Raw genomic sequence first — 27,917 nt, 5'->3', positions numbered from 1 at the left:
TTTTGAGGAACCTCCATACTGTTCTCCACGGGGGCTACACCAGTTTGCATGCCTGCCATCAGTGCACAAGTTTCATTTATCTCCACATCCTTGCCTACACCTGTCGTTTCTTGTATTGTTGGTTTTAGTCTGACAGGTATAAGGTGATATCTCATTGTGGTTTTGATTTTGATTTCTCTGATGGTGAGTGATGTTGCACATCTTTTCATATGTCTGTTGGCCATTTGTATGTCTTTTTTTAGAGAAATGACTGTTCATGTCTTCTCATTTTTAATTGGATTATTTGTGGGTTTTTTGTGTTGAGTTGTGTAAGTTCTTTATATATTTTGGATACTAACCCTTTATCAGATATATCATTTATAAATATCTTCTCCCACTCACTAGGTTGTCTGTTAGAATTATTGGTTGTTTCCTTTGCTGTGCAGAAGCTTTTTATTTTGATGTAGTTGCAATAGTTTATTTTTGCTTTTGTTTTCTTTGCCTCAGGACACATATCCAGAGAAATGTTGCTATGGCCAATGTCAGAGAAATTATTGCCTGTGTTCTCTTCTAGGATTTATACAGTTTCAGATCTCATATTTAGATCTTTAATCCATTTTGAGTTTATCTTTGTGAATGGTATAAGAAAGTAGTCCAGTTTCATTCTTTTGCATATGGCTGTTCAGTTTTCCCAACACCATTTGTTAGAGAAACTATCTTTTCCCACTGCATCTTCCTGCCTCCTTTGTTGTTGAAAATTAATTGACCGTATAACTGTGGGTTTATTTCTGGGCTCTCTATTTTGTTCTATTGATCTGTGTGTCTGCTTTTGTGCCAGTACCATACTGTTCTGATTACTACAGTTTTGTAGTATATCTTGAAATCCAAGATTGTGATACATCTAGTTTTGTTCTTTTTCAAGATTGTTTTGGCTATTCAGGGTCTCTGATGGTTCCATACAAATTTTAGTATTATTTGCTCTAGTTCTGTAAAAAATGCTGTTGGTACTTTTTCATTTCAATGAAAGAAATTGAAGACAACAAACACATAGTAAGATACTCTATGCTCATGCATTGGAAGAGCAGATATTGTTAAAATATCCATACCATTCAAAGCAATTTATAGATTATTGCAATAATAATCTCTCTCTCTCTCCCTCTCTCTCTCTCTCTCTCTATCTATCTATCTATCTCTGTGTCTCTATGAATAAATAAATAAAAATCTTTTTAAAAAAAGATTTTGGACCATTGTGTTTTCATTTTCATTTGTCTCTATGTATTTTTAAAATTTCTTCTTTGATTTCTTGATTGACTAATTAATTGTTTAGTAGTATGTCATTTAGTCTCCATATATTTGTTTTCTTTCCAAAATATTTCCTATGATTAATTTATATATTCAACACATTGTGGCCAGAAAAGATGCATGATATGATTTTAATTTTTTTTAATTTGTTGAAGCTTGTTTTGTCACTTCATATGTGATCTATCTGGAGAATGCCCCATGTGCACTTAAAAGGAATGTGTGTTCTTCTTTTCTAGGTTGAACTATTCTATATATATCTGTTAGATGCATCTGGTCCATTATGCCATACAAATCCATTCAACAAGGAAATTCTGTTTGGATAATCTGTTGAACTAAGTGGGATATTAAAGTTTCCTATTATTATTGGTTTTTTAAAGATTTTATTTATTTATTCATGGGAGACACAGAGAGAGGCAGAGACACAGGTAGAGGGAGAAGCAGGCTCTATGCAGGGAACCTGATGTGGGACTCGATCCTAGGTCTCCAGGATCACACCATGGGCTGCAGGCGGCGCTAAACCGCTGCATCACTGGGGCTGCCCCCCTATTATTATTGTATCACTATCAATTATTTCCTTTATGTTTGTTATTAGCTGCTTTACATATTTGGGTACTCCAATGTTGGGTGCATAAATATTTACAATTGTTTGATATTTACAATATCTTCTTGTTGGATTGTTCCCCTATGATTATATAGCATCTCTCTTTATCTCTTGGGACAGTCTTTGTTTTAAAGTCTATTTTGTCTGACCTAAGTTTGGCTACCCTAGCTTTCTTTTCACTTCCATTTGCATAATAAATGCCTTTCAATCCCTTCACTTTCAATCTTCATGTTCTTTAAGTCTGAAATGGGTCTCTTCTAGGCAACATATAGATGGGTCTCACTTTTTTATCCATTCTGTCACCCTATGTCTTCTAATTAAAGCCTTTAGTCAGCTTATATTCAAAGTAATTATTGATAGGTATGTATTCATTGCCATTTTGTTACTTGTTTCATGGTTGGTTTTATAGCTCTTCTCTGTCCCTTTTTTCTCTTATTCCTTTCTTTCATGGTTTGTTGGCTTTCTTTAGTGATATACTTGGATTCCTTTTTCTTTATTTTTTTGCACATCTACTAACTGGTTGATTTGTGGTTACCATTCAGTTTATATACAACATCTTTTTTTAAGATTGATTGATTGATTTAAGAGAGAGAGAGAGGGAGAGAGAACATGGAAGGAGAGGGAGAAGCAGGGAGCCTGACCTGGGGCTCGATCAGGACTCTGGGATTGTGACCTGAGCTGAAGGCAGATGCTTAACTGACTGAGCCACTCAGGTGCCCCTATTATATAATAGCTTACGCACACAACAGTCTATACTAAGTTGATGATCACAAAATTTGAATCCACTCTTTACTCTTCTCTCCCCCGTGTTTTGCGTACACTGTGTCATTCTTATTTTTATTGATTGGTTGATTGATTGATTTATTCATTCATTCATGAGAGACACACAGAAAGGAAGACACATAGGCAGAGGGAGAAGCAGGCTCCATGCAAGGAGCCTGATGCGGGACTTGCTCCCAGGGCTCTGGGATCATGACCTGAGCCAAAGGCAGATACTTAACCACTAAGCCACCCAGGTGCCCCAGTGTCATACTTTATATCTTTTTTTTTTTTTCTTTTTTTGTGACTCCTTTGACTGAATTTTATAGATATACTTACTTTTACTGCTTTTGTACTTCCTACTTTTCTTACTCTTACTTATGGTCTTTCCTTTCTACCAGAGTCCCCTTTAACATTTCTTGTGGGGCTGGTTTAGTGACTGAATTCCTTTAACTTGTGTTTGTCTGGTAAACTCTTTATTTCTCTTTCTTTTCTGAATGATAGCCTTGCTGGATAGAACAGTCTTAGTTACAGATTTTTTTCTTTTGGCAATATAACTATATTGCCACTCTCTTCTGGCCTGCAACGTTTCTGCTGAAAAATCAGCTGATAGCTCTATGGGGTCTCCCTTGTACATAACTTTTTTCCTTTTCTCTTGCTGCTTTTAAAATTCTCTTTTTAAGATGACTTTTTGCCATTTTAGTTGCTATATGTCTTGGTGCCAACCTCTGGGTTGATTCTGCTGGGGACTCTGTGCCTCCAGTATCTGTATTTCTGTTTCCTTCCCCAGGTTTGAGAATTTTTCAGCTATTATCTTTTCAAATAAATTATCTGTCCCATTTTTTCTCCCTTCATCTTCTGGGATCCCTATAATGTGAATGTTATTGTACTTGATGATGTCACTGAGTTCCCTAAGTCTATTTTCATTTTTTATCTTTTTTCTCTCTCCTGTTCAACTTTATTACTCTGTTTTCCAGATCATTGATTCACTCTTCTGCTTCCTCTAGTCTACTATTTTTTCAATCTAGTGTATTTTTAATTCCATTTATTATGTTAAGCCCTGATTCATTGTTTTTTGTTTTCTATCACTTTGTTAAGGGTCTCATTGATGTCTTCTACTCTTTTCTCAAGTCCAATGAGTGCCATTATGACCATTACTATAAATTCTTTATTTTGCATATTACTTATTCCATTCTGTTTAGCTCTCTTGCTTTGGTTTTGTCCTGTTCTTTCATTTGGAACATATTCCTCTGTCACCTCATTTTGTTTAAATTTCTGGGTCTGTTTCTCTGTGTCAGGAAAGTCAACTACATGTTCTGCTCTTGAAAGTAGTGGCCTTATAAAGAAGAGTTCCTGTAGCATTCTATGTAATATACCTTGTTCACCAGAGCCTGGTGCTTTAGTGGTGCCTCCTATATGCATTGTGTGCAATCTACTGTTACGGCTAAGCTGTTTTTTCCTTTAGTCCAGTCATCTGCAATGGCTCTCTTTCTTTATGGGGGCAGGGATTGGTTCCTCTGTTGTTAGTTGGCCAGTCTGGGACCATCTGAGCTTGATTTGAGTCAAACCAGGCATTTGTCATGGATGTGGTAACATGGAACTACAGGGCATTCTCCCTATGCTGTCATTGGTGAGTGGGGCCTTCAGGCAAACCATATTCAGCCCCTAGCCTACTCCTGAGCCTGTAGTCAAATTGGTTATGTGTGGTTATATTTCCTCTCTACAAAGCAGGAGTTACTTTGGAGTGGTACTAGCCCCTGTTGGGGCCCTACTCTCAGGCTTGGCACCACTTTGAATGGGCTCTGGCTAAGGGCATTTTAGAGGGGACAGGTCCACAGGATAACACAGGGCTCGCCATGTGGCATTAGCAAGGTCTGCTGGGTGAGAGTATCTGGAGACACTTTAGAAGACTCCCATCACAGGATTCGAGGGGCAAGTCAATAGGAATGTGTAGGAGTGGGGCATGCAGTGCCAGCACAGTCTATGATGATCCACTGTGAGAAGGGAGCAGCAGGTGTATGGGAAAACTTCTGCCCAAGCCACCAGTTTAGAGGGAATAGATCTGAAGAAGTGTGTAGGAGTGGGACACACTGTTAGCAAGCTAGTGGTGTTAGCAAGTGTTGGTGTTTTAGGTATTCATGTATATAGGATGGGAGTGGGGGAGAGAAATGGTGTATGCCAGTTCTTTTGTTCCTAGAGAATTCTCCCAAAAATTCCTGCCCTTTCAGCACATGCTTGAGATTACTAAATAATTTTTTAATATTTTTATTGAAGTTCGATTGAAGCCAACATACAGTATAACACCCAGTGCTCCTCCTGTCAAATGCCCCCCGCCCAGTGCCTGTCAGTCACCGCACTCCCTTGCCCACCTCCCCTTCCACCACCCCTTGTTCATTTCCCAGAGTTAGGAGTCTCTCATGTTCTGTCACCCTCTCTGATATTTCCCACTCATTTTCTCTCCTTTCCCCTATTGTCCCTTTCACTATTTCTTATATTCCCTGTATGAGTGAAACCATATAATGATTGTCCTTCCCTGACTGACTTACTTCACTCAGCATGATACCCTCCAGTTCCATCCACGTTGAAGCAAATCATGGGTATTCGTCATTTCTAATGGCTAATATTCCATTGTATAAATAGACCACATCTTCTTTATCCATTCATCTTTCGATGGACATCGAGGCTCCTTCCACAGTTTGGTTATTGTGGACATTGCTGCTATAAACATTGGGGTGCAGGTGTCTCGGTCTTTCACTGCATCTGTATCTTTGGGGTAGATCCCCAGTAGTGCAATTGCTGGGTCATAGGGTAGCTCTATTTTTAACTCTTTGAGGAACCTCCACACAGTTTTCAAGAGTGGCTGTACCAGTTCACATTCCCACCAACAGTGCAAGAGGGTTCCCCCTTCTCTACATCCTCTCCAACATTTGTTGTTTCCTGTCTTGTTAATTTTCACCATTCTTACTTGTGTGAGGTGGGATCTCATTGTGGTTTAGATTTGTATTTCCCTGATGGCAAGTGATGCAGAGCATTTTTTCATGTGCTTGTTAGCCATGTGTATGTCTTCTTTCGTAAAATTTCTGTTCATGTCTTTTGCCCATTTCATGAGTGGATTGTTTGTTTCTTTGTTGTTGAGTTTAATAAGTTCTTTATATATCTTGGATACTAGCCCTTTATCTGATAGGTCATTTGCAAATATCTTCTCTCATTCTCCCAAGGTTGTCTTTTAGTTTTGTTGACTGTTTCTTTTGCTGTGCAGAAGCTTTTTATCTTGATGAAGTCCCAATAGTTCATTTTTGCTTTTGTTTCCCTGCCTTCATAGATGTATCTTGCAAGAAGTTTCTGTGGCCGAGTTCAAAAATGATGTTGCCTGTGTTCTCCTCTAGGATTTTGATAGATTCTTGTCTCATATTTAGATCTTTCATCCGAGATTACTAAATAAATCTCCTTCCTCATATACCCCAGGCATTTTTCAAACTGCTGTTTCTATGCTGTATCTCTGCAGAGATGGTTTTTATGCTGTCTCTTTAAGGATGGGATCTTCAGCTCACCTTAACCCACAGATACAATTAGATAACTTACATCAGACAGTCAATCAGAGTAAATAACCCATAAAATGACCCAAAGACTGACAGCAGAACAGACTCTCCACAGCTAAATGTAGAGAAGAGGCCGCATCAAAGCAGTTTGGAAGCTGGAGAATGTTCAGAAGGCAAATAGACCTATGAGACTGTCTGCAGGAGAGAGGGATGCTGTAGGCATGGAGAGAAGAGAGAAACAGACATTTACCCAGGCATATTGATCCTGTGTCCTGCAAATTTACTGAATTCATTCATTTGAACATTTTTTGAATGGAGTTGTTAGAATATTCTATATATAATATCATGTCATCTGCAAATAATGACTATTTTATTTCTTCCTTTGTGATTTAGATGCCTTTTCTTTCTTTTTTTCTTTTTCCTAATTGCTCTGCCTAAGACTTCCAATACCAAGTTGAATAAAAATGGCAAGAGTAGGGCATCCTTGTCTTGCCAAAAGTCAGAGGGAAACTAGATGTGGATTATATAGCAATGTTGGATACCAGGCATGGCAGTATCTCACTTCTGGGAGAACAAGTGGAAAATAGGCATTCATTCTTTAGGTAGGCTCACAGGTTTGTACCTTGAAGTGTCACCATCAGCTCCATAAGAAATAGAGCCCAGATGTCTTTTCCCCATGTACCAGGCCCTTCACAAGCCCCCAGAATCCTTGCAGAACTTCAGATAAACTGGAACTGAGGACTTAAAGGCAGGCTTAATTTGTAATTTAGCTTAGAAAAGTAAAAGGAGAAAAACGTGGGGGGAAAATATCTTCCCTTCTATCTCGTGTCCATCTTGAGTACTAGCCAACATTTTATAGTTAAAGGAAGTTCAGGGGAGATCGATCTAGAAATGTTTTTTCTTTTAAAGAAATAAGGTTTCTAGGGGTACCTGGGTGACTCAGTCAATTAAGTGTCTGACTCTTGATCTCAGCTTAGGTCTTGATCTCAGGGTTGTGAGTCTACAAAAAAAAAGAAGGAGGAGGAGGAGGAGAAGAAGAAAGAAAAGAAAGAAGAAGAAGAAGAAGAAGAAGAAGAAGAAGAAGAAGAAGAAGAAGAAGAAGAAGAAAAGAAAAGAAAAGAAAGAAAAAGAAAGAAAGAAAGAAAGAGAAAGAAAGAAGAAAGAAAGAAAGAAAAGAAAGAAAGAAAGAAAGAAAGAAAGAAAGAAAGAAAGAAAGAAAGAAAAAAGAAAAAGAGTGAGAAGGGGAGGGGAGGAAGGGGAGGGAGAGAGGGAGGAAGGAAGGAAGGAAGGAAGGAAGGAAGGAAGGAAGGAAGGAGAGAGAGAGAAAGAAGGAAAGGAAAGAAAGAAAGAAAGAAAGAAAGAAAGAAAGAAAGAAAGAAAGAAAGAAAGAAAAGAAAGAAGAAAGAAAGAAAAGAAAGAAAGAAGAAAGAAAGAAAGAAAGAAAGAAAGAAAGAAAGAAAGAAAGAAAGAAAGAAAGAAAGAAAGAAAGAAGAAAGGTATGTCAGTCTCCACTATTTGAGATAGGGACTGAGTAGAGGGCATATGGAAACTGGTGAATTTGGGAAAGGTTGTTGAAGTGACCAAGTAGAGTTTGATCCAGGAAATGCTAAAAGCCTAGTTGAGAATGGAAAATATTATTTTTTGTTGGTATTAGTCAGACAAATAGTGTGATTGTCTCCAGCAGTACTCAGCCATTCTGCTAGAAGAGTGGAAAAATGAATAGAATTTCTCCAAAGCTAAGGTTTTGCTGAGAAGGCACAGCAAGAGAAGAGTGCACAAATCAAATAAAAGTGTAGTTGAAAGCTTGTTTCTAATGATCAACTATTAGTTGCAAACTGGCTTGGGAAAGCACATGGCTAAGAAGGGCTGATAGCCTGGTGGGAAGAAAACCAAAAATTAAGAGTCTGGACTTTTGTTGATGTTTTTTGTTGTTTGTTTTGTCTTATTTTATTTTGTTTAAGTGGAGGAGCAGTGTTTCAGTTACTGTCATTACAGTCCAATATGGTAGAGAAAACTGTCTCTCAAGGGTCTTTTCCAAAAGTGACCCATGGACCTAGAATGCTTCTATCTTGTACCTTGCCAACTTGGGGATCTTTATATCCAATCTACAGGAAAACAAGAGACCATACAAAATCCACACCCACCTTTAATTGTCTCAGATGGGAGGTAACACATTATATCCATTCATATTTCTGTTGACAAGGACTCAGTTTCAATGTAAATGCAAGGGAAGGTAACTTTCTTACTCCCAAAAAAGAGAAAATTGTGTAGCAAACATATATTAACTCAGTCACAGTAGTAAGAATGAGGAAATAAAGATTTCTAAGGTGAAGCATGTTCACTCAATGAAAAAGTACTCTGGAATATTTTGGGGTTATTAAGAGAATAATATTTGAATAACTAAGAGCTAAATGGTTGGATGGATAGCTGTAAGAGATGCTGTATTGTGCTACTCAGATTCCTCTAGCTGCAGAGAGATAACCATCAGCTGTAGACTTTCTTTGGAATGTTTTTGGCTAGAGAGAGTCAGCCCTCCCAAGGCTGTGTTGTTCTCTTGGGGAATCTCACATCTGGTGACAGTTAATGGTTATATAGAAGCCCAGCTCCCTTGCCACAAGTTGGAACAACCCTAAAGCCCACTCTGTTATCAGAGTTCCCTGTGGGGTTGGGGAGGTCTTTATTGAGACTGTATCAGAACCCAACTTCTCCCTCTACCCAGTGGTCACACCAAAAACAATCCCCATAAACCTCTATGTTAATCTGCATCTCCAAATCTGCTTCCTGAGAAACCTAGCTTGTCAGGTCATTGACAGAAAAGGGATCTTGATGGTCCTAGCTAGATGCCTAAGCTTCACAAAGGTAGAATTGCCAATGTCTGGAAGCAATGGACAGCCAGAAAAGTGCCAGCCCCACTCATGACCCTTTGGAACATGAGATTTGGAAAAACAAGTTGCTGCATAGAAAGTAGTATCCTCCATCAAGAATCAAATCCTAGTCAAGGCAATGAATAGTTAGGTAAGCTAGGTGCATTTTTTAAAAATGTATAGACCTTATCTCAGAAGATAACTGGCTAAAACATAGTTAATTTTGTTCAACTACATTGCATCTGTTTCCTACAGATTCCAGTGTAATAATTGCAATGCCACCACTCCCACCCTCATCCCTCCACAAAGCTTTGACATTTGGGACATTTGGGACTATGAGAATATCTACTCTGATAGACTTTGATACATTCATCTCGTAAACTACTCTTGTATAAAAGACCCATCAATTTTTCTTAATAAAAAAGGGGCTTCATTTTAATTACAGGATTGTATTTAAGATAGTAAATGTTTAGTTGTAGGAGAGATTTTGGAGATAAGTGTTTTATTTTCTCTTGATGATATGCTTGTCCCAGTTTCATCTGTTGCTTACTTTTTTAGTAAATGTACAATATATTGAAATTGCAGTTTCCAAGGAATACTGTTAAGCTAATTATGAAAACAGTCTGCATAATATTGGAGGGTTGCCTCTCTGTGTGTCTTTCATTTAAATTACAAAATTGGTGCCCCATTTAATGCTTTTGCTTGGCCCAGACCACCAGAACCTTTGTGAGAGAAATTAGATAAGCAGCAAGCATGGTTTTCCATCATTTTGAAAATGAAAAAGGTGACCAACAACTAAGTAACTTGTCCAAGGACAATAATGACAGGAACTGTTACAGTGCTCAGAATCTCAGATTTAAAATTATCTTAGCTAACATTTGCAGTGTCTGCTTGGCAAATTTTTCAATTTCCTGCCACCAAGTGGAAAGCAGAAACAACTGACCTTACTTCTTTCGAAAGAAAAGATCTACTTACTAAATATGCTATCTAAAATTCATGTAATTTTTTAAAAAATTGGTAAAATGGACATCATCAGTGAGCTATATGCACAGTAGCATATGAGCATATGAATCCCTATAAACTGCACTCTTGCTAAGCCTGGAGTTATTGTTTTTTAGTTTGGAACAAACTGACATTACGTATAAAATAAAATATACTGAAGATGTAATACCAAGTAGATAGTATTTCTATAAAAACTGTTGCAATTGACTGGATGTGACCCTCCAAATTCATATGTTGAAATCCTAATCACAATGTGATGGTACTTGGAAGTGGGGCCTTTGGGAGATGAGTACATCATGAGGACTGAGACCTGATGAATGAGATTTGGCACCTTATAAAAGAGACTTTAGAGTGTTCCTTCGTCCCTTCTGCCATGTAAGGACACAATGAGAGGACAGCTGTATATAAATCAGGAAGCAGTTCCTTGCTGGATTTGAATCTGCCAGCACCTTAATCTTGAATTTAGAGCCTCCAGATTTATGAGAAACTATAAGAAAATGTTGTTGCTACGGCATTTTTGTTATAGTAACCTGAACAGACTAAGACATTGATCAACCTGAGTATCATGATAAAGAAGCATTCAGTCAAATCTGAATTGAGAGACATCATGCAAAGCAATTAGCCTGGACTTTTAAAAATGTCATTGTCAGGAAGCAGGAAGAAAGGGGCTAGGAAGATGCTTTAGATGAAAAGATACTGGGGAAATATGACAGGTAAATGCAATGCATAATTCTTGATTAGATCTTCAGTTTGAAAAAGATACTGATAAAGAACATGGTTGGGACAAGTAGTGAAGTATGAATATGGGCCATATGCTACATAGTAGCATTGCATTAATGATAAATTATTTGAGTGTGGTTTTGAATAGTGATTATATAAAATTTCCTTTTTCTTATAAGACACAGACCAAAGTGTTTAAGGGTGAAGTATCATCATGTCTACACCAAACTCTCAAATGGTACAGTAAATTTTGTCTGTTTGCTTGTCTACACACACATGGAAAGAGAAAGAAAAAAAGCAAATTTGGCATACTTTTAACAAAGGCAAGTCCAGCTGAAGAGTATATGAGTGCTCATTGTACTGTTCTTGAAAGTTTGAAGTTTAAAAAACATTCTTGAAAAAGTGCTAATTTGGTAAGTCAAAATGATGCCATTGAAATTTGTATTTTTATTACTAGGGAGGATAACTATTTTTTCATATTTTTTGACAATTTAGATTTGTTTCTCTGCCATCTATCTGCCCATTTCAGACCTTAATTAATTCACTTAAAAATATTTATTGACAACCTACCACAAACCTAGAGCCGTTCTAAGCACTGAGGCTGTTGCAGTGAACAAAACACTGCTTCTTCCCTTGGGGGGGGGCTTGCAGTCTAGTAGAGGCAGACAGCACATTAAAAAAAGATAATATTCATCTGATTTTCAGTGGCTGTGTTTTCAGTGCCTATTTGTGTCAGGCACCAGGGATATAGTGGTAAATAAAAGAGTATGCCTGTCCTGCTGGGGCTTACATTCTAGTGGGATATCTTTTAAAAAGAAAAGAGTCAAATCCCAATTCTGTGAATATATATCTAGAATTCAAAGCTAGATTCCAAGAGGATCCACACACATCCACATCTATTGCAGCATTATTCACAACAGGAAGCAATTCAGATGTCAATTCATGGATGAATGAATAAAGCAAATGTATATATGTGCGTTTGTATATACATACAATGGGATATTATGCAGCTTTAAAAAAGGAAGGAAGTCCTATCACATGTGACAACACAAATGCACCTCAAAGATATTACTGCTAAGCATAATTATCCAATCACAAATAATAATACTGTATCATTTCACTCATACAAAGTATCTAAAGTAGTCAAAATCATAAAAACAGTAAGTAGAAATGTGGTAGCCATGGGCTGGGGGAGGGGAAGTTAATGTTTAATGCAGATATTTTTAGTTTTGCAAGACAAAGGAGTTCTAAAGAATCTTTTTTCTTGCTGTGTCTATTGTACAATAATATGAATATATTTAGCACTACTGAACTGTACACTTAATGATTAGGATGGTAACAAAAAAAAGAAGAAAAGAAAAGAAACAAAAGAAAAAAAAACACATAAGAATATCAGATGGGAATAAGTGTTACAGAGGAAAATAAAACAAATAGGAGCTAGGAAGCACCCATTGGCAGGTGGTTGGAAGTATGTGGTCCAGAGGATGGGGTGCTAAAGAAAGGACTGGTAGATTTACGGTGGTCAGGGAAGTCCTCACCGATGAAGTGACATTTGAGTAACATTTAATCCACATGGATAAATGAGGGAAGAGTGTTCCAAATGGAGGGAACAGCAAATACAAGGCCCTGAGGTTTATAGGTCATGTCTAGTATGTTCCAGAAAGAACAAGGAAGTTAGCATGTCTGAAACAAAGTGAGTCCTAGGGTGAGAGATCAGTGATGAGGTAGAAAAGGCTTAGGAGAAGAGAAGGTCATGGATGAGGTAAAACCTGGAAGCATTGGCTTTATTCAAGTGACATGGGCAAAGGCAGAAACAAGCAGAACAGTCTTTAAGCTATTAAAATAATCCAGGAAAGAAATAGTGGAAGGGATGGCTAAGAAATATATCCTTTGTTTTAGGATATATTTTGAAAGAAGGACCACAGAATAGCCTGACAGATTGGATGAAAAGAGAGAAAGGAGAAGGGTCAAGGATGATGTTGAAGTAGATGAAGTGGCTATGAACCAGTATGTGGGAAAGAGAACCAAATTCCATGCTTAAACTTGTCAATTTTGAGAGGACTATTAGGATCCATGGGTAGATGCTGAGGAGGCAGTTCCAGATGTGAGTCATAGCTTCGCCATGTAGGGGATACTATTATCCACCCTCACACACAGTCATTCCTTTCTGGTTTCCAGTAACCTATGCTCCAGTCAGTATCTAAACTTTGGTATGATTTGCTCAGATCTATCCTAAAAAATTCACTACATCTCAAATATTGTCATCCTCTCTTGAAAAGTAAAAACCCATCCATATAAAACATAACTAGAATCCCAACTCTTAGTCACAACTACAATCCCAGCTAAATACTGATAAAATGTAAGATGTCAGATCAGTCAGAAATGTTTTGGGTGAGCTACCACCACTAGAAAGAGCAGGTGCAGACCCTCGGGTGCCCCCAGGAAATCATTTGCACAAGACGCATCAAAGGAAATAGGAAATTTATACTAATACCAAATCTTGAGATATATACAGTAGAGTTCAAAAATCGAGTTTCTTCTAAGATAGTTTAGATCTGGTCCTCCTTCCAGTCCTCTTTCAGAGTTTCTCTATAGAAATGGAATGAAGAAAGAGAGGTCATAAGTGAATGACTAAATCCCCTCTTATGGCCAGAAAATTTAGCCAAAAAAATATGACAGCTTCATGCAGGTTCTATTTCCTTATAAATAAAATCTCCTGTATATTCTAAAGAATGTATACTTTAGAAAGATTTATATACATCGTGTTACATACTTTTGGTTGTTTCCACTGCTTAATTCTGTGTAAATATAAATACTATTAAAAAAATCTAGTTTCCTCTCCAGCTTTTTTTTTATCACTTCTTCATAAAGCACATCAAACTCCTGGCATTGTCTCTTCCCTAAAGTGACCGTGGCAGGAAGAAAACAGATTCAGCCATTTCAAAGTCCTTTATTTTAAGAGTCTAGCTAAGTATAAAATAATGCTGTTAGCAATACCTGTCCTGCCACATTTAAGTAAGTTTATCTTATTTTATTATTATTTTAAAGAAGATTTTATTTATTTATTCATGAGAGACACAGGCAGAGAGGTAGGGAGAAGCAGGTTCCCTGTGGGGAGTCCAGTGTGGGACTCGATCCCAGGACCCTGGTATTAGACCTGAGCCAAAGGCAGAAGCTCAGGCACTGAGCCACCCAGATGCCTCAGAACTATATTTTATTATAGGAAATTACTAGGTAAGTCAAAATAGGCTAATTTCTGTGACAGCCCCAAAATCGCAGGAGCTTAACACAAGAAAGATGTGCTTCCTGCCTACACACTCAGTCCCAATGCAGACATTCCCAGTTACCTTGCTTTCCTGGGTGGCTCTACTCCAAGTGATGACCCGGCAATCCAGACTTCTTTCATGTGTTTGTTTTGCCATCTCACAGTCCTTCTTTCCAGACACATGGACAGGGAGAAATAGGGTAGAAGATGTCATAAGGGCAGCCCGGGTGGCTCAGCGGTTTAGTGCCGCCTTCAGCCCAGGGCCTGATCCTGGAGACCCCGGATCGAGTCCCATGTCAGGCTCCCTGCATGGAGCCTGCTTCTCCCTCTGCCTGTGTCTCTGACTCTCTTTCTCTCTGACTCTCGTGAATAAATAAATAAAATCTTAAAAAAAAAAGTCCCAAGATGGTCATAGCCAGGTCTAGAAGAGGCAGAAATCACCTCCACTTACTTTGTTGCAGCCAGAACTCAGTCACATGCTCACAAGCAGTTAGGAAGAAGGGTGTAGCTACAGTCTCCCATGTACACATAAGGAGAACAAAATGATTTGGTGAACATATCGTGTTGACTAGGCAATAATCTCCTATTGGGGTTGTTAACATATTTTCATTTAATTTCTCACTTAAGCCCAAAGCACCTGCTTAACAATCCTGTCCTTATTCTTAAGAATCATGAAGATATGCAATCTAATATAAAATCTCTAACTTTATCTTTTTGAAATTACACAGAAAATAAAACATTTAGTCTCCTATTGGGAACTTCCTTCTGTTTTAGCACCTTTACCTTTAGCCTTAAGACCCCATCTCCTCACAAAATGCCTAGAACTGGGGCACCTGAGTGGCTCAGTCGGGTAAGCATCAGCCTTCTGCTCAGATCATGATCCCAGGGTCCTGGGATGGAGCTCCACATCGGGCTCCCTGCCTGGCAGGGAGTCTGCTTCTCCCTCTCCCTCTGCCCCTGCCCACTCTTGTGCGCGCTCTCTCTCTCTGAAGCAAATAAATAAGATCTTCAAAAAAAAAAATCTGGAACCTAAAATGCTAGTACCTCAAAGGAATTTCAGTGAGAACATTTGGTGAGAGTGTTTCCTGCAACTAATGTGATACAAGGCCAAATGAACCAAGTGGTTAACACAAAGCCAGAGACCCATGGGCATCATGGGAAACCCTTCAAATCATTTTTTTTTTCAAATCCATTTATACTGAAATATTTCACAAATGAATCAAAATTTATAGAGAATAACATAATGAACTTCTGTCTATCCTAATATGATCAGCTTTAACTTAGATGATATGATGAATACAAAACAGTATCTCTGTGGTTTTAATTGGTATTTCTCTGATGACAGGTGCAGTTGAGCATCTTTTCAACATGCTTATTTGCTGTTTGGGTTCCTGGTGCTGTGATCTGCCAACTTGATATCCTTTCTCCATATTTCTATTGGGCAATATATATATTTTTTATATTCACTGACAGTCATACAGAAGTGACACTAAAAGCTTCATGGAAAGCAGGTGGCCTTTTTCTTATTATTTCCAGCAATTCCACTCTGGCCCCACACTAAATACCACACTCAGCAAAAGCAAATCCTGGATTCCATCAGGGCCACCCTTTTGAAAGGCAGCCTGGCAAATACAAGTGTGCACTGCTTCCAGAGGGTGCAATATCAATATCAAAGTATTTTTTCCAATTGCATACAGAACTCTTCCTAGGAAAAATCTGATGAATATCATTTTCTACATGTCATTGTATGTCCAGGGAAATTTTAATGCACCAATACTATTTCAGTATCTATTATAAGCCGGCCTATAGTTAGAACCTTAATCCCAATTTGGGTTACTATAATCAAAGTTTGTGTTAGGAAGCACAAAAAATAGAAACAAGAAAATATGTGAACCAAGAAGGGGTGCCACAGGCTGACAATTCCTGGTGATCCTGCTGAGCTGCCTGGTAAGTTTGTTAAAAGGGGGACTACTGTTTGAAAAAGTGTTAGCAAAACCTAAATAAAAGGAGGGCCTTACTCCAATTTGCTCAAAGCAAATATGTGTATTAACATTTTATTATAAGCAAACATGCATCAAGAACTTATATTTTATTAATGCTATTGGAAGCTATAAAAACCCAGATTTCTGCATCTAAAACGCAGGAAAGGTAGATAGTAGCACAGAAAGCTTGGTCAAGCAGCTGTCTTGTCAATTCTCCTTTTATTCTTTTTTCATATGTAGTCGCTCAGTTTGTATTTGCTTTTCAGCAGAAGCAAAAAATACTGTAACATATTTACCTTCAGGCCAACAAACTTGTCTGATGAGATAGACATCTACTTGGCAGATCATCGAAGGTCACACCAGCTTAGCCATATTGCAAGAATCCTGTTTTTACGAAGACAAACTTCACTCTTGATAGAAGATTTAAGAAGATGCATAGCAGGCTCAGAAGAAAAACATTTTTCTAAGGATACCACTCTGACTTCGTTTCCTAAAGCAATATAACAAAACACACCCTCTTACCTCAATCCATTTACTTTGGATGATGTCTTTGGAAAAGAGGAAGGAATATGGATGAAGCTCGTGCTCTTACTGCTCATTTGTGTGTGGCACTGTTTCTTGATAAGGGAGGATGAAGAAGCTGTTTCTCTGAGAGGAGTTTGAAGTTAAAAAGCTCTACTGAGATGTGAAGGTGTGGTGGGGGGAAAACTTTTCCTCAACCTTCTTAGAGTCTCTGGCTGGGTCTGTAAATCAAACTGTCAAAGACAGATAAACAGGAAAAAAGCATACAAATTTATTTAATGTAAGTTTTACGTGTGCAGGAGCCTTCATAAGGAAATGAAGACACAAAGAAACAGATCTGTTTTATTATGCTAGGTTTGATGAAAAGCAAATAGTCATAGAGGAATATGGTAGAATAAGGAATATGAAGTAAATGTCTTAAACTGGGAGAAACTTAGCAAAGCCTCTTCAGATTTCTCTTGGCATCCCTTTGTCTTCAGACATAAGGAAGCTCCTTTCCTCCAAGTATAGGGAGAGCACCTCTCACCTGAGGGTTTTATGATCTGATTCAGGTCAGAGTGACCTTCCTGTTTCTGCAATATTCTCAAATTCCTTCAGCTTAAAATGTTTCATATGCAAGGTGCCGTACTTTGAGGTAGTGTGTACTGAGTTCCATCAAAGGGAACTCTATCATTTGAACCAACATGCAAGCCACCAAGTTGCTGATACACCTCCGAGTCTCCTATAGATCTTCCTAGGATTGGGTTTCTTTCTTCAAGGTACTACATCCTCAGCATCCTCTGTCCACCCAGGGAAGACTGGTTGGACTCAATTAGGTGGAGCCACAGTCATCTTGGGCCCCATCAGGGCTTGTATGAACACCATCACGATGGTGTGATTGTCCCCTCCCTACCCATTACTTTATTCGGTGCTTGACCAGCTCAAGATCTACAACAACAATCAACCAAAAATGAAGTTTCGTTGGAAGAAAAAGGAATGTGGAATCAAAGGTAGTTTCATATCACGTCTTTTTTTTTTTTTTAGGTTGTTACATTTTTTTCACTTTTATCTCACATGGGTATGTACTTTACGTCTTTAGTTTGCTAAGGCTGCTGTAAAAGTACCACACACTGGGTGGCTTAAACAACAGAAGTGTATTGCTCACAGTCCTGAAGTCCTGGAAGTTTGAGTTCAGTGGGTTGGCTAAGGTTTGTTTCTTCTGAAGCCTCTCTCATGGCTTGTAGAGGGCCATCTTTTGTCTCTCTCTTCACATGGTCCCTCTGTGCATGGCTGTGTCTGAGTCCCCTCTTGTTATATGGACACCAGCTATATTGGATTAGGGTCCCTCTAAATGACCTTATTGTAACTTAAATACCTCTTTAAATACCCTATTTCCAAATTCAGTCACAGTCTGAGGTACTGGGGATTAAGATTTCAACATTTGAATTTTGGAGGGGATACAATTAAGCCCATAACAATTTCCAAGTGATCTCTAAAATATTCTCATATATTTTACAACAATGAGTTTAGAAGTCCTATTTATCATTATAACATTATGGAGAGCTTTCTTCACAATTCTACTCCTTCCTCTCTCTTTTCTGACTTTTTGCCTCCTCTTCAGATTCGTTTTTCATCCCACCAACTAAAGTTGCATTGGTACTGTCACCCCAAGAGACTATAACACCACCCTCCCATCATGCTAAGAGGAAGCCACATCTCCTTATTCACTGAAATGCTGACTATCAGTTCTTCACCACCAACTTCCTTAAATGCACGAACATTAGTCAAAATGCCATAAAACTCTGTTCTTTGGCCTAAAAACACTGGCTTATCAAAATTTTTAGTAAACTAAGTTTATTTATTTATTTATTCCTTTATTTCTTTACAAGTTACCTGATTATTTTCATTTTATTTTTTATTTTTCTTCCAGGTCCTATAAGTAAATGAAGGGATAGCTATTAATCCAAAAATTCAGAAATGCACCCATTTATCTGGAAATTGTCAATTTCCCTGAGAATAGAGCATTAAGTATTCCTTGACTATTCCACTTCTTCACTCTCTCAGCCCTTCTCACCAAGAGAAAATAACTGTAACTGAATACAATGGTCTGAATGCTTATGTCTTCCAAAATTCAAATGTTGAAATGCTAATCTTCAAGGTAATGGTACTCCCTCCCAAAGGTGGAGTCTTGGGGAGGTTACTAGGAGATTGGAATTAATGCCCTTGAAGAATGGGCCCCACAGAGCTCCCTAGCCCTTTCCACCATGTGAGGTGACGGGAAAGAAGGCCATTTATGAACCAGGAAGAAGACTCTCACCAGACATAGAACCTGACCATCGAGGCACCCTGATAACAGACTTCCAGCCTCTAGATCCATGAAAAAGAGGTTTCTGTTGTTTATAAGCCACACAGTCTTTTTTATAATAGCAGCCTGACTGGGCTAACACATCAAGTAATCTGACAACCGGACTGCACCTAATCTAACTGAGATAACCTAACTGGATTTTGATTTTAAATGGGCCATCAAAGAAGGGCAACCACAAGCGGGTCTTGGAAAGTGCTAGCACACTTAATCTTTATTATGCCTTGGTAACTGACAATCTACCTGATAGAATGACTCTGGTTTAAACTTAATGTAACAGGGGCGCCTGGATGTCTCAGGTGGCTAGGCATGTCTTTGGTTCAGGTCATGATCTCCAAGGTCCTGGAATCAAGCCCCACATTGGGCTTCCTGCTTAGCAAGGAGTCTTCTCTCTCTCCTCCTCTGCCCCCCACTCTGTTCATCCTCTCTCTCCTAAATAAAATCGAATAAATAAATAAATGAATAAACTTAACATAACAGTCAAGAGGTTTGGAAGATGTCCACAAAATTTTTATTTCTCCAAGCTAATACTATGCTCTGTTTTACTTCTCTTTATAAAACATAATTCTCGCAGTTTTCAGTCTGTTTCTTGTTCTCTAGGTTGAAGACTTAGCAGATGCTTTGCTTTAGAACCCCATCAAAGTGCTTACCTCAGGGAATTATCCCTCAAATAGTTATATTCAAAGCTATTTATCATGCGCACACATATTCTCTCTCGCTCTCTCTCAAATAAATAAATAAATCTTTAAAAAATAAAAAAGGGAAACGTTAAAAAAATGCTACCTTAATAGAATTTGATTAAAGTCAGGATAGAGACAGGGCTGCTCATTTATGGCAGGCTTAGTAATATTAATAAAATTATTTTTTTAAGGAATCCATAAATATATATAGGCAGCAAAGTACCAGTATTGAAGGTATATAGTGGTATACCTGAAAAGATAAGGAAAGCTAGTAAAGAATTATTGAGAATAAAAAAGGAGTTCAGTAACAGAGCTAAAATACAAATATATAAAGAATAAAAATAAAAAGCTTGATTTTGTACAAGTTAGAAAATACAAAGAAATTATTCACAACTACACAAGAAAAATCTATTAATAAATTGAATAAGAAACATGTAATACTCACATGATTTAAAATTATCAAAAGTCCATGGTCTTAGATGTCAAAACTTAATAATTTGAATATTTCAATTTCACTAAGTTAATTTATGAATGGATACAATCTCTATAAAAATTCCAGTGTAATTTGGGGAGTAGTGGGAGATTATTGATAACATTATTCTTGAATTCCCTTGAAATAATAAACTTGCAGAAAGGGCAGCTTATTTATGAAAAAGAATAATGAAGTAAAGGCTTTTCATACTGGATATTACAGTATATAAAAATGAAATCATAGGGCAGCCTGGGTGGCGCAGTGGTTTAGCGCTGCCTTCAGCCCGAGGCCTGATCCTGGAGACCCCGGATCGAGTCCCATGTCAGGCTCCCTGCATGGAGCCTGCTTCTCCCTCTGCCTGGGTCTCTGTCTCTCTCTCTCTCTCTCATGAATAAATAAAAATATTTTTTAAAAAACGAAATCATAAAATAACACAGTATTGGTACAGGTTTAGTTGGAGAGAAAGTATTGAAAGAGACCCAATTATATAGGAAGATTAAATATACAATGCAAGTAGTAGCTTAAATCGATGTTAAAAGATTTATTAACCAATACTTATTTTTGGATAACTGCATAGTCATTTGGGGAAAAAAAATTCAGCTGGAGTTTTGCCTTTTACCAAAATGATGTACAGAGAGATTAGAAAATTAAAGCAGAAAGAAAGAAGCTTATAGAAGCAAAAAGCAAGCATTAGTTTTATAATCTAAGAGTAGTTAAAATGCTTTCAAAATGTGTCAAAAGCTGATGCTAACTTTAAAAAATTTTTTTAGGGGCGCCTGGGTGGCTCAGTCAGTTAAGCCTCTACCTTTAGCTCAAGTTGTGATCTCAGGGTCCTGGAATGGAGTCCCTGTGGGGCTCCCCCTGTCTCCCTTGCCCTCTGCCCTCGCGCTCTCTCTCTCTCTCTCTCTTTCTCTCAAATCAATAAAATCCTTATTTAAAAAAAAAGAAAAAAAATTTAAATAACAAAATGCTCCTAAAACTCTTAAAACACAAACAATGTAAAAGAGAGAAAACAAACCGGAGAAAATGTTTGCAACAAGTATTTGGCAAAAGCTTAACATTCCAAGAACTTTGCATATTTCTGAGGATATGAGAATGTGAGAACAATGAGCAAAGGGCACAAATAAGCAACCCAGGAAAGTGAAATACGAGTAACAAACGGGTGCATAGCATAGTGATTGAGTGCAGAGCTCTTGAGAAATACTGTTCCATCCACACGTGTGCTTTGCCAGCGTCAAACCGCACGACCCTGGGCAAGTTACCTGTTTCTCTGTGCCTCCATTTTCTCACCTCTTTTGTTCAGGTCAGATTTGCCCATGATGGACCATCTTAAATTAAGGCTCAGTTCTACAGAAGAAATAAAAAATTGTAGTTAACATAAAGCTTTCCAAGTGTTCCTTTCAGAGCAATTACTTTGAAACCCTTGACAAAATGACATTTCTTACTTTAATTAGGTCCAATAGAGACAAAAGTGTTTAAAGATAGTAATTTGAACAACAATGGAAACAGAGTTCTTAAATTTTTCTTTTTTGAGAATTCTGACATTTGGACTATCGGTGGTTCCTTATCAGCAGTGCCAGAGTCACTCGATTTCACTTCTGTGTTTCCCTGTTTCTTGGATACCTGTCAAAGTACCATTCCCTTGACGAAGGTAAGAGATGAATGCTGACAATTCAAGCCTCGGAAGGGAAGAGCTTGTCAGAAGCAAACACAAAGATCTGAAAGTTAAGTGAGCTTTCCTGCAGCTGACTTAGATTGGACTTGGTTAGAAGCCTTGGAGATTTATTCTATTCCCCCTACACAGTAGCATCTCTTCCAGCATGGAGCTTCAATGCTCAGTTACAATTCATGTACAATTCAAAGTTCAATTACGGGGACAGAAAAAGCAGAGACACAGAGATCTCTTCTTCATCGCCTTGCCCTGAAATCTTCAGAAGAGCTCTGACTCATCAACATCAGCACGTGAATTGGACTCTTAGCTGACAGTGGGGTGATAACTTCAGATATTTGACAATTCCCATTCCATATCCTTAAAGTACTTAAAACATCCTATTTAATCAGAACATGACTTTTTTTTTTTTTTTACATTCTTGCTATGCTGCAACCTGGACGTTATGTCCATAGTACAATACATGGAAGCACATGAACTACTCAGATATTGATGGTTAATGCTACACAGAGAGTTTCACAACCTTTCCAAACAGCTGATACTTTAAAAAGATTAAGGTAACAAAAATATTTTTCTACAGAAATTAAAGATGCCATAATATTAGGTGTCATTGATTAAGTGCTTTACTCTTTGCCAGGCATTGTGCTAAATGTTCTACGTACGTGAACTTGGCATATTAAAAAAAAAGTTATATATCTATTGTCTTTAAATAAGATTACATATGAACCCAATCCTGCCAAACTGATTAGGAAATTCAATTTCAGTCATTACTGAGGTATACTTCTTATACCTTGTGGTATGGTCACCCAAAAATTAGGATAGTTTATATGATTTCTAAAAAACAGGGAACAGTTTCTCGGTTCCTTGGCTCATTTTTTTTGCTGCTATTATAAACGAAACTGCTCAAACCCTTTGGTCTTGTGAAAACAGGCAGCCCTAGCATGTCTGTGCCAAGACTGATTGTGGGGATGTTCCATGGCCGGGAGTCTGGGGTGTGGGTCCAGCCTCTGAGGAGCCCCCTGGGAGTACCTACCAAGCTCCTGCCACCTCCAGCCACAGCCACCACCCCAGATCCAGGCTCAGATTTCTGCTCCTCTTGGGTCTCCAAGATCTCTAGCCCCACCCTCTCACCCCGTGGGGAGGGGGCGAGAGGCAGGGAACTCTCTCCTTGCTACTCCTGCTTTCCCTTCCTAATGTATTTCCCATGGTGAGTTCAAGTTTACACACATACGAAAAAGCCAACAAAATTTTCCTCAAATCTGTTAGGTTCCCTGTGTGGGTCTAAAAATAAAACTGCCCAAGACAGATTAACCAGAGAAAAGCACATACATTTACTTGTCTAAGTTTTACCTGACAGTGAACCTTTTTCATAGGGAAATTAAGTCCCAAAGGAACACTTAGACCTAAGTGTTTTCTGCTAGGTTTGATGAAGAGTGCATAGTTGTGGAGGAATACAATTGCTTAAGTGTGCAAACTGGGGGGACACTTAGCAAGGCCTGTTCGTTCAGATTTTTCTTGGCATCCCTTTGTCTTTGGAGATAAGGATCTACTTTCCTCTGGGTATGGGGAGGGCACCTCACATGATGGTTTTATGACCTGTTTCAGGGGGGAAAGGTTGAGGGAGATCAGAGTGACCTTCTGCCATATTTCCGACTCCTTTCAGGCTAAAGTATTCAGTATGCCAAGGTGCCATATTTGGGAGTAGCGTGTTCTGAGCCCCATCACCATAAAAGGAAATTGTCTTCATACCCTTTCCACATCTCCACAGAAATGGGGGAGTTTAATTCAAGCCACTTTGGAGAGGAAGAAGAAGGAAGGAGGGGAGAGGAGAAGGAAATAAAGTACATAAAACAGTAACAGTTCCATTCTTGTTGATTTCTATGCAATAAAGAAATGAAATATAACTTAGTACCTTTATGTCACATATGTTATCACATTAGCCCTCACAATAACCCTGTGAGATCATACAATTTTTATTTTCACTTTACAAATGACCAAACTGAGGTTTACACAGTTTAAGTATCCTGCTCAAGGACAGGTAACTAGGAAATGATGAAGCCTGAATTAAAACAGATCCGCTGGAGCCTAGAGCCCATGTCATTACCAAAAATAGAGCCTCTTTAACAGAAACATTATATAATTCTCGGAATAAATCTTTGTATCTAACAACATGCCTGGTTCATAAAAGATACTCAAAAAACACCGATTCAGTAACAAACAATACTTTCTTAACATGACTTTATTTTTCCTAAAATGACCTCAATATGATTCCCAAAAAGAGAGTACCCAAAAAAATTTTGTCAAAGAACAACCTGACAATATACAGCTTATATAACACAGCACTTCTTGGAATTTAAGCACCTTTAAATCTATCAACTATGCATCAAAAGATGGTCTGTAAATTCATTTTAGCTAACTGCTAAAGGGAGTACAAAAAGGAATCATTTTCCAATAGTCACCTCAAAGACTGGTCAGAATGGAAGCAGAATTGAGTTCAAAGTTAGATTTATCTGTGCACTATGTAGTAAAGTGGGGATTTTGTTTGTTCATAGAGAAAAAGATATGGAATCGTTCTATAGTAGTAGTAGCTCTTTATTTCATTCCCTTTTTGATTAATAAAAGTACTCATCTTTTGACAGGAATAAAACAAAACTTGATAATTTTACATATTAAAAAAAAGATAAAGGGATGCTTGGCTGGCTCAGTCAGTAAAGCATACAAGTCTTGATCTTAGGTTCGTGAGTTCGAGTCCCACGTTGGGGGTTAGAGTTGACTTAAAAAACAAATAAAATAAAAAAATTTTTTTAGAAAAAGGTAAAGATTGAAAAGAAAAGTAGACACTTGCTCCTTGAATTTTCTACTCATTTGTACTCTCTTGGGAGAACATCAGTAAATTATACAAGCTTATGCTGTTCATTGGCTATTGCTCCTTTTCATAAATTGGGTTCTAGGGACACCTGGGTGGCTCAGTGGTTGAGTATCTGCCTTCTGCCCGGGGCGTGATCCTGGAATCCCAGGATCGAGTCCCACATTGGGCTCTTTGCATGGAGCCTGCTTCTTTCTCTGCCTCTGTGTGTGTGTGTCTCTCATGAGTAAATAAATAAAATCTTTAAAAAAAAATTGGGTTCCAGTCTGTGCAGAAAAATTCCTTCTCCCATGGCTCCATGGAAACCTCTAGAGTTCCAGGTGATAGTGGAAAAGGTTCGTCATTTCAGTGGCTGCCACTGATTGGTCAGCAAAATCTGAATATCTTAATGTAGACAATTTGCAAGACATTTCCCACAAATTTTTCAAAAAGTTCTTGGTACATGTTCCAAGAGTTGCTGTGTCAAACACATCAAATGTTTCAAACACATCCAGAAGATCAAATTGGTTCCCGCTGATACCATACAGCACTTATACCAAAGTGCCTAGCAACTTCTATAGCACCTTTTTAATTTTAATCTTGCTTTTAGCATTCTCACAGATGGAAACCAAGTACAAAATGTTAATAAGAGTTTACTAGTTTTTAAGACTTCTCTTGGACTAAAGTCTAAATTTATGCCAAGAAAAGAATTAGTAATAATCTACTCTTTGGGAAAGAATTTTTGGAGTTTTGTGTTGAATACCTAGATTGGGAGAATTCACTCTAAGTCCTTTTCTTTTTATTCTGCTTTACTTTTTCTTTTCTCCAATAGCACTTGCTACTTCTAACGTACTATATAATTTGGTTCTTTATTACACTTTCTGGTTTTTGTCTCCATCTGTTAGAAGGCAAGCTCCAATAAGGCAGTGATTTTTATCCTTTCCCCAATGCATCCCAAGAGTCTGGGACACTCCTTGCAGACTAGGTGTTCAATAAATATTCCCTGAGTGATTGAATGAGTGAATACTTTGTGATTTGGATTAGATGATATACATATTGTATAATATATTGACTGCCCAAGGTGTATCATAAGTCTTATATGATTCTGTATCATAAAACTACGTTATTGCCTGTTGAGATTTTCTCAGAAATTAGAATACTGGGGGAAGCAATATCAAAAGGATAAAATGAAATGTATGTATTTGATGTCAAAGTCCCAATTGTTCATGTATTAAATAGAATCAGATTATCAGATTCAAGTAAGAGCAAATTTGACTTAGATAACCAAATTAATTTTAATGTGAATAGAACTAGGTATCCATTGCTGCTGATAGCAAAAATAATTTTATGAAATGGTTAATCAGTAGTTTAAAGAAGAGTTTAAGTTATTCATTAAAATACTGTATCTTGTAGTTTCTTTTTTTATAGCATATTTGAATTATCAAATTTTAGAGTTACTACTTAGCCTGGGATGTTTGTAATTTGACCATATTTCTCAGAAGACAGATCTAAATTATAGATCACATATTGCTCTTTAAAGATACTACCAACCTGAATAGGCTTGATTATCTTTGAATTAATGTTCTAAACAAAATGTAATAGATTGATTTTGTGGGTTTTTTGTTTTGTTGTTCCCTTTGGTCATTTTGTTTTCTATCTATCTATCTATCTATCTATCTATCTATCTATCTATCTATCCTTTTGACCCCCCTTCATCCTTTACTTCCACACCCCATGCCTCTGTCCCACCTCTCTTTGTGTATATGAGCTTGCTTAATTGTTTTTTTTTTAAAAAACTTCACATTATTAGAGTAATCGTATGGTATTTGTCTTGCTCTGTCTCATTTATTTCACTTATAGGCTCTTAGAGCTTTATCTATGTCATTACCAATGGCAAGATTTCATTCTTTTTTAAGGCTGAATAATATTCCGTTGTCTACATAAACCTTATCTTCATTAGACATTCATGTACTAATGGACACTAAGGTTGTTTCCCTATCTTGGATATTGTAAATAATGCTGTAGTGAAGTGTGTGTGTGTTGGGGGGGGTGCATATTTTTGAGTTAGTATTTTCATTTTCTTTGGATAAATACCCAGAAGTGGAATTGCTGGATCATAAGGTAGTTATATTTTTAAATTTTTGAGGGACACCCACATCGTCTTCCATTAGTGGCTGCACCAATTTACATTCCCACCAACAGTGCATGATTGTTTCCTTTTCTCCACATCCTCACCAACACTTGCTATTTCTAGTCTTTTTTTTATTGCTTTGAGTTTTTCCTTTTTTAAGGAAAATTATTTTTTCTAAAGATTTTATTTTATTTGACAGAGAGAGAGAGCACAAGCTGGGGGAATGGCAGGCAAAGGGACAGGGAGAAGCAGGTTCCCCACTGAGCAAGGAGCCCAATGCAGAACTCTATCCCAGGACCCTAGAATCATGACCTAAGCCAAAGGCAGACATTTAACTGACTGAGTCACCCAGGTGTCCATAAGGAAAATTATTTAAAAATAACTCTTGGTAAAAGAGTTAGTAGACCAAATACAGAGTCAGTATGGGGATTATCAAACTTTAATGTGCTTCAGAATCCATGATGGACATTATTTCAAATGAAGATTCCCAGGTACTGCTCCTGGAGAATCTTGCTCAGTGAGCCCCTGAAATCTAAATGTGTAACAAGCTTTCCAAATGAGAACATACTGAGAAATACTGGTTTAGTAAAAAAACAAACCTGAGACCATATATCAAATTTACATTGGTTTTACTAGTTTAGATTAAATGAGTTACAATTTTTTAGGTGATATAGCTCAAATTCTCTCTCTCTCTCTCTCTCTCTCTCTCTCTCTATATATATATATATATATATATATATATATATATATATAATATACACACACATATATATACATATATGTATATATATTTATGTTGATTGACATATTTCGTTTGTTTAGTGGTTATATAATTATGTTTCTATCATGATGTAGTAGAAATGGTATGAGAGTCTGGCAGAGTTTGGTTCAAACCTCAGTTCTTTTGTTTAATTAATTAAATAATTTGGGGAAAATTACTTAATCTCTCTGATCTTTGCTATTTCTATTTTATTTGAATACTGGTGCCAAAATCCTTGTTGAAGATTAAAGGAATTAGCAGATGTAAAGTAATTAACTCGATATGTAATGCAGTAAAATCCTGAAAACACTCAGTTGGGCAATGAGAATTGTATTTTTTGAAGCACTGAATACTTCTACTTTGGCTTAATAAGCATTTTTTGTTTTCATTTATAACAATTATTTTGTGTTTTTTTTAGCCTTATTGAGATAAAACTGCTGAGTAAGATTGTTAAGATATTTAAAGTGTACACTGTGATAATTTG

The 27,917-nt window shown here is 37.5% G+C and overlaps 3 long non-coding RNA genes across 7 annotated transcripts in view; 2 read left to right on the top strand and 1 right to left on the bottom strand.

Annotated features, from left to right (window-relative positions):
- The window catches only part of LOC140623488 (uncharacterized), a 31,649-nt gene extending 16,111 nt beyond the window's left edge, over nt 1–15,538 (top strand). For all 5 annotated transcript variants that reach the window (XR_012023101.1, XR_012023100.1, XR_012023099.1 and 2 more), the window contains one exon: nt 15,377–15,538. This is a non-coding gene — a long non-coding RNA (uncharacterized lncRNA). The remainder of the gene's footprint in view (nt 1–15,376) is intronic.
- Nucleotides 5,020–14,401, bottom strand: LOC140623490 (uncharacterized). The gene is made up of 3 exons (XR_012023104.1): nt 14,114–14,401; nt 13,261–13,355; nt 5,020–6,393 (listed from the first exon to the last, which is right to left on the bottom strand). It is a non-coding gene; the product is annotated as an uncharacterized lncRNA (long non-coding RNA).
- Nucleotides 15,539–15,867: 329 nt separating the features above from the next.
- Nucleotides 15,868–23,574, top strand: LOC140623489 (uncharacterized). Its single transcript, XR_012023103.1, has 3 exons — nt 15,868–15,978; nt 22,153–22,254; nt 23,361–23,574. It is a non-coding gene; the product is annotated as an uncharacterized lncRNA (long non-coding RNA).
- Nucleotides 23,575–27,917: the final 4,343 nt, after the last annotated feature.

This window comes from Canis lupus, chromosome 33 (genome assembly GCF_048164855.1).
Source record: "Canis lupus baileyi chromosome 33, mCanLup2.hap1, whole genome shotgun sequence".
Classification (NCBI taxonomy): Eukaryota; Metazoa; Chordata; class Mammalia; order Carnivora; family Canidae; genus Canis; species Canis lupus.
Note: the sequence above shows the minus strand (reverse complement) of the source record. Positions and strands in the feature narration are given on the sequence as shown.